We start from the raw sequence: 16,653 nt of genomic DNA, 5'->3' as shown, positions 1-16,653 counted from the left end.
TTTGTGCTTGGAATCTTTTCCAAAAAAATAGAAGCTCTTAATTTTTAGGCATGCGGTGAATAAGATAAATAATTTTATATTATTTAAATCGCACACATCATAAATATAATCTTAAGCTTATAATTAATAAATTTGTGTATAAATTATTTAAATAGAATAGTGTAAAATTAAACAGATGCTTCCATAAATGTATATTTGATTTATGTTTAAGATATATATGCTATTAACAATAGAAGATGGAACATGTAAGATGGAAGAAGAGGAGGAAGAGGGACAAGAAGAGGAAGAAGAAGAAGAAGAGGAAGAAGAAGAGGAAGACGAGTAAAAAGAGTAAGAAGAAGAGGACGACGAGGAAGAGGATGAGGACGAAGAGGAAGAGGAAGAGGAAGAGGAAGAGGAGTAGTAGGAGGAAGAAGAAGAGGAGGAAGAAGAAGAAAAGGAAGAAGAGGAGGAGGAAGAGGAAGAGGAAGAGGAGGAAGAGGTTCAATAAGACAACTTCTACAAAATTTTCTTTTATGGCTATAGTAGTTGCATTTGTAGCATATGATATAATAATCTACCAATAGGGCAAATGAGTTAAATTTCCTCTTTGACCACCCATAAGAACTTCTATTTTTGTTCCAACCATAATTATATCTCACATGTGCTCTACAATCTTTTGCCTTGTGACCAAAATGATTGCATGGAAAACAATAACCATAAAAGAAACTTTGAAAGCTTATTTTATGTCGGTGTCTTGTAATTGGGAAGGATATTATGAACTTGTTCTTGTTAATTGTTGGAGGAATGTATATTTTATATGGGACTTGAAAACTTCCTTTTTTTATAGGACTCTTTAGGGCCTCAACAAAACTCTTTGGTTCTTCATTAGACTTCTTTGGTGCCATTTTATAGTCTTCTTTATTAGCTATTTGGTGTTCTTTATGACCAAGTCATGTCTTATTGAATGATGATCTTTGATCATTTAACATATTATCCAAACTCTTGGCACACTAATCAAATTTGAGCCTTTATTCAACTTGGATTATATCCTTTCTAGTTCCTTTCTCAAGGAAACAATCTCAAACTCTAACCTTTCACAATTTTCTTCCTTTACTTTTGGCTGGGTTCTCACCTCTTTTTCAATCCTTTTCCTTTCTTCACTTTAAACTTTTAGATCTATGATCACCTAATTGGATTCTTGAAGGCTTCGTACTAACTCTAAATTGGATTCGTTGTCCTCTTGAAGTTCTAATCCTAATTTATTTTCTTAGGTTTCTCAATCTATCTATTCCTTTGGATCTTTTTCTTCTATATCCATATCTTCTTGTCTTTCACTCATGAAGTCATCTTCTCTTTCAAGGATATCATATTTTGTTTATGTTACCATGTGTGTTCCATATGTCATCCCAGGGTATGTGCACCAAGATGGTGAACAAAAAGGGTGTCAAAAGTGGCTACTTTTTTTTCATTTTTCTGAAATAAGCTAAATTTGAAGTTAAAGGAGCAATTTGAGACTTGCGCATTCAAAATTTGAAGATACCAAAAGATCAAGAATTCTAGTACTCTAAATCTAGTTTCTAAACTACTAGATTTTTCCAAAAATGGATAATATTAAGAGAGTCAAATCCTTCCCATGCACAAAAGTGTTTTGTTTTCTTTAGTTAAGAGTGATTACTAAAAATTGTGTATTTTTTGTTAAATAATTTTTAAAAGTGGACACATCCTAAAAATCAAATACATGTGCATGTAGGTCACATAACTTGCACCAAAATAATAAAAAATGCATTTTTTTGGAACTGTAAAGAACAAAGCGTAGACTAATAATATATAACTTATTTCAAATTTGGGCAAGTAGGTCAAAAGTTATTAAAAAAATGGTACACGTCTTTGAGAACTATGGAAACATTGGTAAAATAAATTAAAAATTAATATGTTAATGTTGTTCAAATTTATAAAAATTTATATGGTTAGAAATCTCATAAGACATGCGAAATTATGGTGACAATTTTACAAATACCCACTTGATAACGTGTAAACAAGTGATGACAAAGAAGTTGAGAAACCAAATTGGAAGAATAAAACACGTAGAAAGGAGGGAAAAGAGGCTCCCAAGCCTCAACCCTGTCATCCATGCCTAAGTATAGGCCTTAACATGTGCATCTAATTTGAACTATTAGCCCATACGTTGTTATAATTCAAGAAGTTTGTACATGTTTTTATATTTTAAAAAAACTCATATATGTTTTTTATATGTAAAGAACATGTACGCGTTTGTTTTACTAAACAAATTACGTACGAGTTTGTTTGACATAAATTCATACATATATATGTATAATATGTGTGTAATCTATATGCATGTATGTATGTATGTACCATTTCGCTCAACACTAAATACTCAACCCTTGGCCCTGAGGCTTGCATGATAAACCCTCAACAATATACTATCAACCCTAAACCATATAACCTCAACCCTAGAAACCCTATCCCTCAACCCTAGGCCCTAAATAAAGCATATATTAAAAGACCCCTAATCTCACCAAATCAACCATACATTAAAAGAGGGATAAATCCAATAGATCTAGCCATAATTTAATTAGACAAAAGGGCCATAACACTTACTAGATTTTTTTATTTTTTTTTCTATTTTTCTCTTTTAGAGTTGAAATTAGTTTTGTATTATAAAGTTTAGGATAAAACAATGAAGGATTGCAATTGAATGTAGTAATAACAAGATGCTACAAACTTCACACAAAGTCACAAATAGAGATCAAATAAAGGAAAGTGAATAAGAACCTATAGCAAAAACTTTGGGTTGAATTATCGAGACTAGGGTGGTAGTTCGTCCTGCTCCTACAATTCTTGGATGAGCAAATGAGATCTTTTTTGGATCAGGGAGATGCACCCACTTTCAGAATATCATGTAAATTTTTTGAGATCGAGGTTGTAGGTTGCCCTAGTCCACCACTTTTAAAAATGGAACATGTTTATCGTCGTCTATTTTCTCAGAATCTTCTATCGCAACTCCTAAATTAATTACATGCACACAAAAAGAGAGAAAATGGGTCGTGGATATGGGTTTGCCTTGGCTCAAACCTCGATTTAGGAATTAACCTTGAATTTAATTGAAATAGGAAGTGTGAATACTAAAGTAAATGATGGAATATATACCTCAAATATGCAATGATTGATAGGAAGATTGTGTTGGCATTTTTGATGATTATGTTGTGATTGTCATTGATGGACACACACTTGCATTGAGATCACTCTTGTATAAGTTAAAGCTCAACTGGTACTTGTTCCAACCGGTATGATGCATTATAGTCCTTAGACTATTGGTGTTTTGCAGAAAGTGATTACCGATCTAAAGCGGTATGTAGACCCCAAGCGGTTTGAGGATCCCAAGCGGTTCGAAGGATCAAAGCGACATAACACATATTTCTCGGTCTTCATTTTGTCAAACCGGCAACTGGTATTTTGTATGAACTGGTAGTACTTTGTGATGAGTTACCAACCGACATTTTGTGATGAGTTACCATCCACCGAATGTTTGACGGTGCCGACACTCTGGCGGTGTTTTTTGTGTCGTGTTACCAAGTATGTCTAGATTCATTGAACCTAGGAAATTGGATTGTAAACCTATTGGACCGACTTGAAATTAGATTCCTTGATAAGGACATCATGTCTAGGGTTTTAGGAGTTGCTAGGGTTTAAGGTGGTTGAAGAGTTTTTGTGAGTGAGTACATAGAAGACAAGTTGAGGTCTGCGAGAAGAGGCAAAGTGTGAATGTGTTGAAGATTGAAGTAATGCTGGAATGCATTAGAAACGAGCTATCAAGGATCTAACCAAGCAATCTATGCTATTAGTTAGATCACTCACTTGTTGATTACTCACATCTTCGACAAGTCTGAAGCCCTTAACCGGGTAGGCTTAGAGTAGCCTTTGTAAAATTCTCTAACAAGGTGGTTCACATCTGTGGATCTAAAATCCTTTAGCAAGGTAGTCTTTGATCGGACTTATCTCCTAAGAGAGATTGAGATCCCTAACAAGATCTGTTATGGTAAAGAACATTGTGTGACCTTAACCGGTCTGGTTCCTATTTTGCAGATAGTTACTTGTGAGGTCCATCTCACCGTGGTTTTTCCCATTTGGGTTTCCACATCAAGATCTTCTGTGTTATGGTGTTTGTGCTTCTGTGGGTGAATGCATTATTTGTTATTTGGTTTGCATGTATGCTAATCGGTTTGTCTGCTAAATTGTTTTACCGGTTTACTGTTGGTCTAGAAAAGTGTTTAAGTACTGAGATTTTTGGCATACTAATTCACCCCCCCTCTTAGTATTCATCAATTGGTATCAGAGCTTACCTTTCTATAAGTTTAACCACTTGGAAAGAGATATGGGGGATACACATTAAGGGAACTTACTCATCGACTCACTCAGTCTGAGCAAGCCTATGATGATCTTATGGTCAAATATAAGGCATCTCAAGCAAAAAGGAGAGAACATGCTGAAAAACTGATGGAGCTATCTGAAAATAGTTCTTCTGATGAAGCAGATATGGAAGCCCTAATTCAGGAAGTAGAAAAGCTGAATGAATCAAACTCCAACCTGAGAAAGGAGCTGGAAGGATTGACTACCCGAATGTGTCAAGAGCTTGAAAACTGAAGAAAAACTGAAGATCTGGTGAAGGACAAAGATCATGAGATCTCCAAGTTGAAGCAAGAGATCAGTGCACTTACTACTCACCTTCATGAAAGCAGAATGAAAAAGAAGAAGTACAAGGTGAACTGAACACAGCCATATCTGAGAATGCAAACCTGATGGAGACAAATGGTGCTATTTTCAAAGAACTCTCTGAGTCAAAGGAAATACTTGCTAAGTTCAACAAGAGTACTGTTAAGCTAGAGCAAAAGCTTAAATCTGCCAAACCTGTCAAGAATACTGATGGACTTGGTTATTCTGGTCATGAGGAAGGTGAGACCTCTGGTGCAAATGCTGAAGCCTCAAAGAGGCAACCGACATTCAAAGGTAAAGGTAAGCAAAAGTTCAAACATGTTTGCTTTAACTGTCTTAAAGAGAGACATACTGCCAATGTATGTAGGAGTAAGGCTTACAATAACTTTCCTTATTTTATAAATGATAAGCCTAGATCCTATAGATTCAATGGTAACTATTATACATAAAACAAGTTTGGGCATAAAGCATCTGAATGCAGGTCTGTTATGAACAACACTGGAAGATATCCTCAGAGGACTCAAGGAGCTGGTCCGGAACCTTTTGTGAACCAGAATCACAACTGGTTTAATGCCTTTAATCATCAGTCAAGAAGCGGTGGCTATCAAGCGACAACCAGATGGAGAGCAAAATGTTGGATTTGTCATGGTCATGGTCACACTGCTGCAACATGCAGAAGGAAGAATGGAAACATGAATAATGAACCTTGGAGAGCACCTGGAATGGTTTGCTATCATTGCAACAAACCGGGTCACACTGCCAAATTCTACAGATCAAGAAAGAACATATCGGATAACATACCGATCACTCTAGAAGGAAAGATGGACATTGACACTGTTCAAGTGGAAATGAACAAAATCTGGAAGAAGAAACCAACAGTGTTGCAAGACGAACCGGTTTCTGCACCTAGTGTGGAAATCACGGAACCGACGAACTAAGCTTCAGAAAAGCTTAGGGGGAGCAAACGGCGAAATGTTTCGTACCCTCAGTTTACACCGGTAAAAAACCTTAATCGGTGTGTGATACCTGTCTTGTGGTAGAAGATTGGGATTGGTGAAACACAAATTAGGGTTTACGCCCTAATAGTGGAGCATTAATTATGGTAGATGAGGAACCTGTTTAAAAGGAATTTTGAAATCATTTCTCACTTATCATTTTTCGAAGCGAAGAAGTTTTTTAAGTGCAGAGCGAAGAAAAAGTGATTTGTGCTGCGATTCAGAGAATTTTAGAAAATTTGAAGGAGATTCAGAAGCTAAGTGCAAACGGTCAAGAGAAGAACACAAAGTGGTGATTATGCAATCGACGAAGTGTGAGGTGAAGTAGAATCTGAAAGCCCTAAATTCACGATTTCCAAAAGGTATTTCCCGAGTTCTGTGTTTTTATAATGGCTTCCACATCTCATACTAGCTCGAGTGCATCTGTCAATTCAGTAAACTTCATTCAACGCAAGTCCAAATACAATGCCCTATCACAAGTTCCTGCTGGAGCAATAGTAGAAGAAGGAATCTCTGATTATATAGATTGTAAAATTGAAGATCTAGGGTCTCTCGCAATTCACTCACAGCTAGGTCTATTCTATGGGAAGGATAAAAAGATCAAACTGGAATATAGCATCCTGGAGAAGAAGATGCTTCATAATGCGGTTTACTTCCTTGAGGATTTCACAGATGATCATATTAGAATCATCCTGAGCAGGGTTCATGGTGACAATATGTATCTTGAAAGAACGCATGATATCACACCACAAGCTGTTCATGTCGTCACCGGTTTCTGCAACGTTGGTGAGGTATCGGCCCTGAGGAAGATCATCAAGACTGAAATGACCAAGCTCATCGGTTCAGTGAGCAATTCACGAGGATTGACTGTTAATTCCATCAAGGATGATTTGGTGAAGTATGCCTGCATGGTGATAGGTTACCGGACGTTATCCGATAGTAGAATTAATTATGTCTCTGCTGCAGCGGTAAATGCCACTTATAGGATGATTAAGGAAGATACATCGTTTGATCTGTGCACTGGTATGCAAAGGCAACTCCTGTTGAATCTCAAATCAATCAAACAGGATAATGCATTAAAATTCAAGTTTGGTCAACTACTAGTAGGATTATTTTTCTACTTCCAAGATTACTTCCCAGGAGTGGGAGACATTCAGTGGTCTGCTGACTAACCGGTTACCAAGCAAATCAAAGAAAGCCTGCAAGCAATCGGAACCGGCTACACTGAAGTTCTGAACAAATATTTTGATGAGTTCAGAAGCAAGATGAGCCCGAGGATGAGAATATCCCGTGACATAGTCAAGAAATATGAACAAGACATCTGCTTCACCATCAAAGTGGATGAATGCTTAATGGAGGCCGTTGAGCCTAGATAGGAAGAAGTAGAGCCTATGGGCTATGAGGTAATAAATGATATGCTGGATGGGTATGCTTCCACCCTAATTGCCTCACCCCTTGATCCTAAAGCAAAGAGAACCGACACTTATTTAGAAAGGGTTACACCAGTTACAGAACCCTCAGAAAAGAAAGGGAACGCAGTGCCTTCAACATCAGCACCAGTTACTGCAGCCAGCCCCAAAGTGACCAAGCAATCACCGATCAAGAGGAAACCGGAAGCGGCACCAGCAAAAGTCTTCGAGAGGAAGCGGAAGACAAAAAGCAATTCACCTGACTCAGAAGAAACTGTGTCAAAAGAACCGCTTAAGAAGACTAGGCAAACAAGGAAAAAGACAAAGGTTGAACCGGCATCATCTGCACCGGTAAATATTGACATTTCTTCCTACAAACCTTTGACACATTGTTAAAGAACAATTAAGAATATTAGGAGAAAATTGTTAAATGATTTGGTAGATCATTTTGATGATTTTAATGATGAAGAACGGGAAGAAGTTATAAGGTGTTTATATGCTAATGATCGGTCGCCTTCAGAAATTAGATCTAAGACACCAAATTCTTTGTATAAGTCCTTAGACAATAAATGGCGCATTGCCATAGAGAAGGAACATAAAATTAAGGAGAAAGTTTTTTCTCAACACTTTCCCAACCTGTCCAATTCAAAACTATTGGATGTCATCAATCAAAATAAAGGACTCTTCTTCAGTAGAAGAAGAAGACTCTGGTTATTGGAAGGAAAACTTGATGATGTCAAAAAGGACACTCATCTGCATATGACCACTGTGGTTCATACGCACAAAGTGCTACAAGCCAACAAGAAGGCTGAGCAAGAACCGACAATATCTAAACCGGATGAAGTATTTGATGATGAAGGCAATCTGTGATGATGTGCTTGCATAGAAGCAAAAGCTTCAATTTGACTTGCAGCTGTACATGAGCACCTTCAAGCTGCCATATGACTCTTTCACAGCTTATGGGCAAACCGTTCAATGGTTTCATATCCAGTCTGTGAGAATAGAGCTCGAGATCAGCAATCGGTCACGAGATTTGTAGGAACTTCAACTAGTTCTACTCCCACGCCTGCAAATTCTTCAGAAGTGCTACCTAAATTTGGATGCCTTAACGGTGACTCAAGAGATGAGCACAATAGACGCCATGGAAGAGCAGGTCTCCCAGATGCAGACAGAGAAAGAAGTGGCTACCTCCCTACTTGAGTCCTGGTCCTTATCTATGAAACAATTTTTGTAGGACTTCAAATTAGTTTTTAACAAGTATTATTCTTTATTGTCATAAACTCTTATTCTTTTAATGAAACAGGGATTGGTCTGTAATATTGTTGTCATTGTTGGCAAAGGGGGAGAAGTATAAATTTTGAATGTTTTGATGTATACTTTCATGTTATTTCTGTTAAGGAGTAGTATACATTGTATTTTCTGCAAAAGGGATAGTGTATATGCTTAGGGGGAGTAATTTTGATTATGGCATATTTTTGTTGTAAAACACTTAGATGTCAAAATTTCCTAAGTGTTGCCATCAATGCCAAAGGGGGAGATTGTTGGCATTTTTGATGATTATGTTGTGATTGTCATTGATGGACACACACTTGCATTGAGATCACTCTTGTATAAGTTAAAGCTCAACCAATACTTGTTCCAACTGGTATGATGCATCATAGTCCTTAGACTATTGGTGTTTTGCAAAAAGTAATTACCGATATGAAGCAGTATGTAGACCCCAAGCGGTTCGAGGATCCCAAGCGGTACGAAGGATCAAAGCGGCAGAACACATATTTCCTAGTCTTCATTTTGTCAAATCGGCGACCGTTATTTTGTATGAACTGGTAATACTCTGTGATGAGTTACCAACCAACATTTTGTGATGAGTTACCATCCATCGAATTTTTGACGGTGCCGACACTCTGGCGGTTCTTTTTGTGTCGTGTTACCAAATATGTCTAGATTCATTGAACCTAGGAAAATGGATTGTAAACCTATTGGACCGACATGAAATCAGATTCCTTGATAAGGACATCATGTCTAGGGTTTTAGGAGTTGCTAGGGTTTAAGGTGGTTGAAGAGTTTTTGTGAGTGAGTACATAGAAGAGAAGTTGAGGTCCACGAGAAGAGGCAAAGTGTGAATGTGTTGAAGACTGAAGTAATGCTGGAATGCATTAGAAACAAGCTATCAAGGATCTAACCAAGCAATCTGTGCTATTAGCTAGATCACTCACTTGTTGATTACTCACATCTTCGACAAGTCTGAAGCCCTTAACTGGGTAGGCTCAGAGTAGCCTTTGTAAAATCCTCTAACAAGGTGGTTCACATATGTGGATCTAAAATCCTTTAGCAAGGTAGTCTTTGATCTGACTTATCTCCTAACAGAGATTGAGATACCTAGCAGGATCTGTTATGGTAAAGAACATTGTGTGACCTTAACCGGTCTGGTTCCTATTCTGTAGATAGTTACTTGTGAGTTCCATCTCACCGTGGTTTTTCCCATTTGGGTTTCCACATTAAAATCTTCTGTGTTATGGTGTTTGTGCTTCTGTGGATGAATGCATTATTTGCTATTTGGTTTGCATGTGTGCTAATCGGTTTGTCTGCTAAACTGTTTTACCCATTTACTGTTAGTCTAGCAAAGTGTTTAAGTACTGAGGTTTTTGGCATACTAATTCAACCCCCCTCTTAGCATTCATCAGATTGATGATGCAATGCTTTTTAGATGTGATCATAATTTTTGAATACAATAGCATGGCAAACACATGAGCATGAATGACCTAATAAAAGACACATTCTTACATGATGATCAAAGTGGCTTTGCTCCATGATACTTAAAGGATATGGTGGGATGAAATGCTACCCACATGGGCTTCACTAAATAGGCAATATCATATCACGTGCATTCATATTGGGGGGTTTAATATCCCAAAAATGAGGGTGCAATATATTGCCCATTGGTGAAAATAAGGGGGTTTTTAATTTAGGCTATGAAAAAATGCAATATTTTATGGAAATAGGAGGGCTTTTAATTCAGGCTATGTATTGGGAGGGGGTGGAAAAAAAGGAGTTTAGGGCAATCTTTTTGAAAATAGGGTGATTCTTTAGTATGCCTTGAACGCAAGTGATATAACCCAGGTTCACTAAGTGAAGCCCCCATGATGCTACCTTGAATGCTTGAGAATGCTTCACATATGCACGAGTTATGGGGTATATTGTGGATTGTTTCTAGGGGTAAATTAAGTGTAAATTGCATAATCAAATATCAAAGAGCGAATCACAACTCTAATCTAATCAATATTACTCCTAAATGTCAATGAAATAATGCAAAGTCAATTGAATTGAAAGAATGATCTATCTAAAACTCCCTCAATTGAAATAGCAAGGCTTCCATTTCTCTTCTCCATTGTTGTTGATGTAGGTGGCTCTTAGGTATTGCACTTGATTTCCTGCATAAGATGAACAACAATTTTGAAGATAAGCTTGAATTGAGAAATGATGTTGAATTTATGGATTTTCAACAAAAAGGGGGTGAGAAATAGAACTCAAGTGTTGATTGATAGATAATTAAAATTGATTGATCAATGAACTAGTCATGATTGATTTGTTAACTCATTTGATTGATCTGTTAACATGATTGATTGGAGAGTGAACTCAATAGACTAGTCAGTTGACTGAATAGACTAGGAAGATAACTGAATTGATTTATTAGAAGACGAAAATGATAGATTAGTCATAAAAAGCTGATTTTGAGTTAAAAAGGATGATTGATGAGTTAACTTAGTTAATTGAATAGACAAGTGATTTAGTTAATTGAATAGACAAGTGATTTGATCAATCAGTTCTGATTTTAGCATGCGTTGTAGGAATTTGAAATTGAATTTGATTTTTATTTTCAATTTGGATTTGAATTTGGACTTTCGAATGCTGAAATGCACATGAAATTAATTGAAATTCGAATTTGGTGAAATGTGAATTTGGAGGAAATGAAATTAATTAGAGTTAAGTGAAATTCGAATTTGAAAGAAAATGAAATGAAATTAAATGGAATTAATTAGAATTTTAATTTGGGGATTTGGAAATATTTAATTAATTAATTAATTTAAATGAAATTAATTAATTAATTAATTAATTTTAATGAAATTGTTTAATCATATGAAATTGCATTAATTAAATAATAAAGATTATTTAACGAAGGAAAATATTGCAATTAATTAAATAATTGATATTTAATTAATATTTAGAAAAGGGTTAACTGATTAAACAATTAGAGAATAGAAATTGAATAATTAGCGATGTTGGATGTGATGATCAGAAGAAATAGTTAATTTAATCAAATAATTAAAGAATTATTTAATTAATTATATGAATAATTAGTGTAAAATCAATGAGACATTTTCAGGTGTCTACATTTGCTCCTCTTTGACACAATGTCAGAACGACGTTGTTTCAAAGAAAACTGCCCCAGTATGCACCGGTGACACTTAGGGTATAAATATGACCTCTTGGAAAAAGTGGTTGCAAAATTGTGGAATGAAGACTAGTTTTTCGGAAATGTGCTGGATAGTGATAATATGAAGTTTGGTATGGTTTGTTGGAATTGCATGAAGATTGCATTGATGAAGCTAAGTGTTGTCATTGATGTCAATTGTAACCGGTATTGAAGTTGTATTGCAAGCCGATAGTGATGTTAAGCAATCGGTATTGGTAAAGCAGTGACGAAAACCAATATTGTTATGAAAGCAAAGATCAATCGGTAACCTTAACCAGTTGATAAGCAGAACCCTAACCGATGAAGCTTGATGAATCGGTTGTGTTGATCTATGATCAAATGGTGATCGGAGATGGATATGCCACGTAAGCAGAATGCACATGATGAGTTTCAAAGTGATTTTGGCGCGTGAACATAACCGTTTATCTTGGGAATGAGCAAATGAATAGCATGAAGTGGAATATGCGTGATGAGCTACAAGATCCAATGTACGGTGATCCAGGAGTAGTCAAAGTTGTCTAGAACAATGTGAAGTTGATTGCTATGTAATCCAACGATCATGATTGAACTGATATGTTTGTAATCTTTATGAGATTTGTAGGTTTTGTGATGTGGTACCGACCTATTGTATTTGTATTTAAGGTCAATGAGTTGTTTGTAATTGTGTTGGAAAATTTGGCTAAAATGTGGTAGTGTGATTGTTGCCAAACCAGAAGGAGTGTCTGCAGAATGTTGTAAAGGCATATAGGAGCAGACAAGGATTTGACTAAGTAAGATAGTGCTATTTCCATATCAATAAAGAACCTGTTGTTCTCTAACCATTACAATAGTTAAATCCCTTACCCCGGTAAGCTTTAACGGGCTTCTTGTTTAAATCCTCTAACCAGGTGATCCACTAGCTTGGATTTTAAATCCTCTAACCAGGTGATCCACTAGCTTGGATTTTAAATCCTCTACTAAGGTTACTCTTAACAGGGTATTGTAGTCAATCCCTTAACTAGGTGGTCCCTAACCAAATCTGTTCTTAATAGGACATTATTGTATAAGCTTCTAACAAGGCTTGGCTCCTAACAGGGCAAACTTCAGAAGAGTTCAGAATACTTGTGGGTATTCATCCCCACCGTGGTTTTTTCCATTTGGGTTTCCATGTGAAAAATCATTGTGTCAAGTGGTGAATGATTTTGTGAATGTGATTTTGATATGGTTGATATGCTAATTGGTAAATCCACTTAGATATGTTTAGATGACCAAAAGGTGATCTGAAACGAGCTATTACTGATGTTAGTGAAGTGGTTTAATGTTTTGATTAAATGTTTCATGAGTATCAGATCTATTACACTATATTATTGATGTTTTGGAAAACCAATAAAGTTTGACAGTGCGGTTGCATTTTTTGTTACACTGTCTAAACCAGATAGTTTAGCAAGTTGTTTATGAGTTGGGATTAATTTTGGTGAAAGTTTAGTTTGTTTTCTATCTACTGATTCACCCCCCCTCTTAGTAGTTGACTAGATCCTTATTGTTTTATTATATTATCAATTGGTATTAGAGCTTTTCAGGTCCTCTTGTGTTTAAGCCTAATAGTTTGAGGAAAAAATCTAGGAGAACATGATGAAGAAAGAAGGTCCGAAATTCAATAGGGAAAACTATAGAATCTGGATCGATATGATGAAGATCTATATCAAGAGCTTAGGAAGTCAATATTGGGAACATGTTGTTACTAAATATAACTTTCCTAGTGGGATTTTCTTAGATGATCAAAAGAAGGAGCAACAGGAGAATAATCAAGCATTGGAGGCCATTATTAGTTCTTTGTCTGATTCAGAGTATATTGATGTTCATGGATTGGAGACTTCATTCGAAGTGTGGAAGAAATTGGAAGATATTTATAGCGGCGATGAGCATGTTAAGATTACCAAAGAAGAGAGTCTGAGAGATAAATTTGATGATATGCAGATGGCTGAAGGAGAAAACATTCAACGGTATGGTCAGAGGATCAAGGAGATAGTCAGTGAGATCAAAAGTGTTGGAGGTACAGTGGAGGATACCATAGTGGTTACCAAGGTGTTGAGAACCCTTCTACCAGTCTAGGCTATCCGAGTTGCAGCCATTCAGGAACTCAAGTCTATTGATAAAACAAAGGTAACTCTTGATTCCATCATTGGTAAATTAACTGTATTTGAATTAAATGGTTTTGATGGAACTGTTCAAAGATTGGAATCTGTATTTAGAGCCCCAGTTTCAACTCCATCAATAAGGAATAGCAGAGAAGTGAGGTACAGTCACGAGTCTAGATCCAGCAGAGAGGTAGATGATGAAGATAGTCTGATTGAGATTGAATCATTATTAGCCAAGCGATTACCCAGAGGTACTAGTAAGTACAGAGGTAAATTACCTTTGAAGTGTTTTGCATGTAACCGGATTGGACATATTGTTGCTAACTATCCAAATGGAGATAATGAGCAAAATCGTGAGAAGTTCAAGAAGTATAAAGGCAAAGGTAAAAGAGATTGTCTCATTGTAGTGGATGGAGGAATTACATATGATGAACCTAAAGAAGATGCAAATGAGGACATTGTCTTTGTTGCTATTAAAGAAGAGACATCAGATCAGAAGGCATTGGTCTCTCGCATGTATAGTTGATTGGATTTTAGATAGTGGTTGTTCACACCACATGACCGATGACCAAAGTAAGTTTCTTACTTTGAGAGAGTTTGATGGAGGTGTTGTGAGATTTGGGAATGATTCACCTTGCATGGTGAAAGGAAAAGGAACCATCTCTTTGAATGGTAAGAGTAGTGCAAATGATGTCTACTGGATTGAAGGTCTAAAACACAATCTTTTGAGTGTTGCTCAGCTCAATGACAAAGGTTACCCCCTGGAATTCAAGAATGGAGTCTGCAAGATTTATGGAAGCAAAGGTGAGTTGATTGCAACCGGCAAACAAACTAGAGGTAACTTGTTTCATTTAAGTTCTAAAGTCAACAGTTGTTTAATTGAAAAAGTAGAAGATAATTGTCTTTGGCATCGGAGATTCTGTCATGTAAATATTGATAACATTGTAAAAGTCAGTAAGTCCAAATCTGTAAGAGGTTTTCCATAGTTGGACAAAATGGTGATTGCTTTGTGCAAGGAATGTCAGTTAGGGAAGATGACATCCTCAACCTTCAAGAGCAAATATTTCTTAGCAGAACATTTTCTATATTTGGTGCATACCCACCTTTGTGGACTGATGAGAACTAGGAGTATTCAAGGTGATCGGTATTTCTTGATATTTACTGATAATTGCTCAAGGATGATGTGGGTCACATTCTTGAAAGAAAAGAAATAAGATTTTAGCAAGTTTAAGGCATTCAAAGCCTTAGTTGAAAATGAAAGTGGTAAGAAGATAAAATGCTTAAGGACTGATCAAGGTGGTGAATTTACTTCAGAGGAATTCACTAGATACTGTGAAGTCGATAGAATTAAAAGGCAACTTTTTTCACCGAGGACACCACAACAGAACAATATTGCAAAAAGGAACAACTGGTCAGTTGTTGAAGTTGCAAGGACTATACTAATTCAAGGAAGTGTAGCTAAGACATTCTGGAGAGAAGCTGTCAGCACGACTGTTTACACAATGAACAAGATATTGGTTAAAAGAGGTAAGGATAAAACTCCCTGTGAGTACTGGTATGGTAGATCACCTAATGTCAGTTACTTTAAGATTTTTGGTAGCAAATGTTTTATCAACAGAGGTGATTATGTTGCTAAGTTTGATGCTAAGAGTGATGAAGGCACATTTCTTGGTTAGTCCACCAAAAGCAAAGCTTAAAAGTGTTACAATAACCGAACCAAGAAGATCATTGAAAGTATTAAAGTCCGAGTTGATGATTTTATTGAGAAATCGGGAGAAACCAGTGAGGAGAAAGAGGAAGAAGATCCTTACACACTATTTTTGGAACCAGTACCGATGAAGCCAGAAGTTGGTGAATGGAAAAAAGAAGCCCCAGTTCAATCGGAACAATGAGGTCCTGGAAAAGAAGAAGAAAGTGAAGAAGAAGAACTTGGAAATCAAGAACATGTTATTCCAAGGTATGTAAGACTCAATCATAGCCCTGATCAAATTATTGGAGACATGAATGGAGGTGTGCTAACAAGAACAAGAATTAGAGAGAACTCTTGTATGATTTCCACCATTGAGCTTAGAACTGCAAAAGAAGCATTTGGAGATGAAGAATAGATCAAGGCAATGGAAGAAGAACTTGACCAAATAAAGAAGAACAATACATGGTCATTGGTACTTAGACCGGAGAACAAAAATGTAATAGGTACAAAATGGGTATTTAGAAATAAACTGAATGAAGATAGAGTACTGGTCAGAAATAAAGCCAGATTGGTATGAAAAGGATATGCACAAGAAGAAGATGAAGAATATGGTGAGACATTTGCACCAGTTGCAAGATTGGAAGGAGTAAGGACTCTACTTGCATTTGCAACATATAGAGGATTCAAAGTATATCAGATGGATGTTAAGTCAACATTCCTAAATGGAATATTGGAAGATGAAGTCTACATTGAACAACTAGATGGTTATTCTTTAATTGAAGAAAAGGACATGGTATGCAAATTTGTGATGTCCCCATCTAAACCCATGAACCAGACATAGACAATGAACAACAATAACAAATAACTGTTAAAGTGAGAAAGCTATGATTAAAGAATATCAAATGATTAGAATATAAAGGCTAATCAATAATGATTAGTCTAAAAAAAGCTAAATGAATAAATGATTAGATAAGTTTAAAATAAAGATTTAAACTTATCATTAGAAGAAACAAGCAACGCTACTACTAGTCAATAGACATCAATGATCATAAATATCAATAATACATAACAACACCATTGCCAGTCATCCTTAATATTCCAAAGACAAAGTATAGGACCGACAAATACAGTGTTAATACCATTGATCATATGGACCCATAATCTTCATACTTTGCAATATAACCAGCCATGTAAAAATCATATATATAAAGAAAGAGTCTACCAAGTGACGAGTAGATTAACAACGATTCTATAT

Source organism: Cryptomeria japonica, chromosome 3, assembly GCF_030272615.1.
Source record: "Cryptomeria japonica chromosome 3, Sugi_1.0, whole genome shotgun sequence".
Lineage (NCBI taxonomy): Eukaryota > Viridiplantae > Streptophyta > Pinopsida > Cupressales > Cupressaceae > Cryptomeria > Cryptomeria japonica.
Note: the sequence above shows the minus strand (reverse complement) of the source record.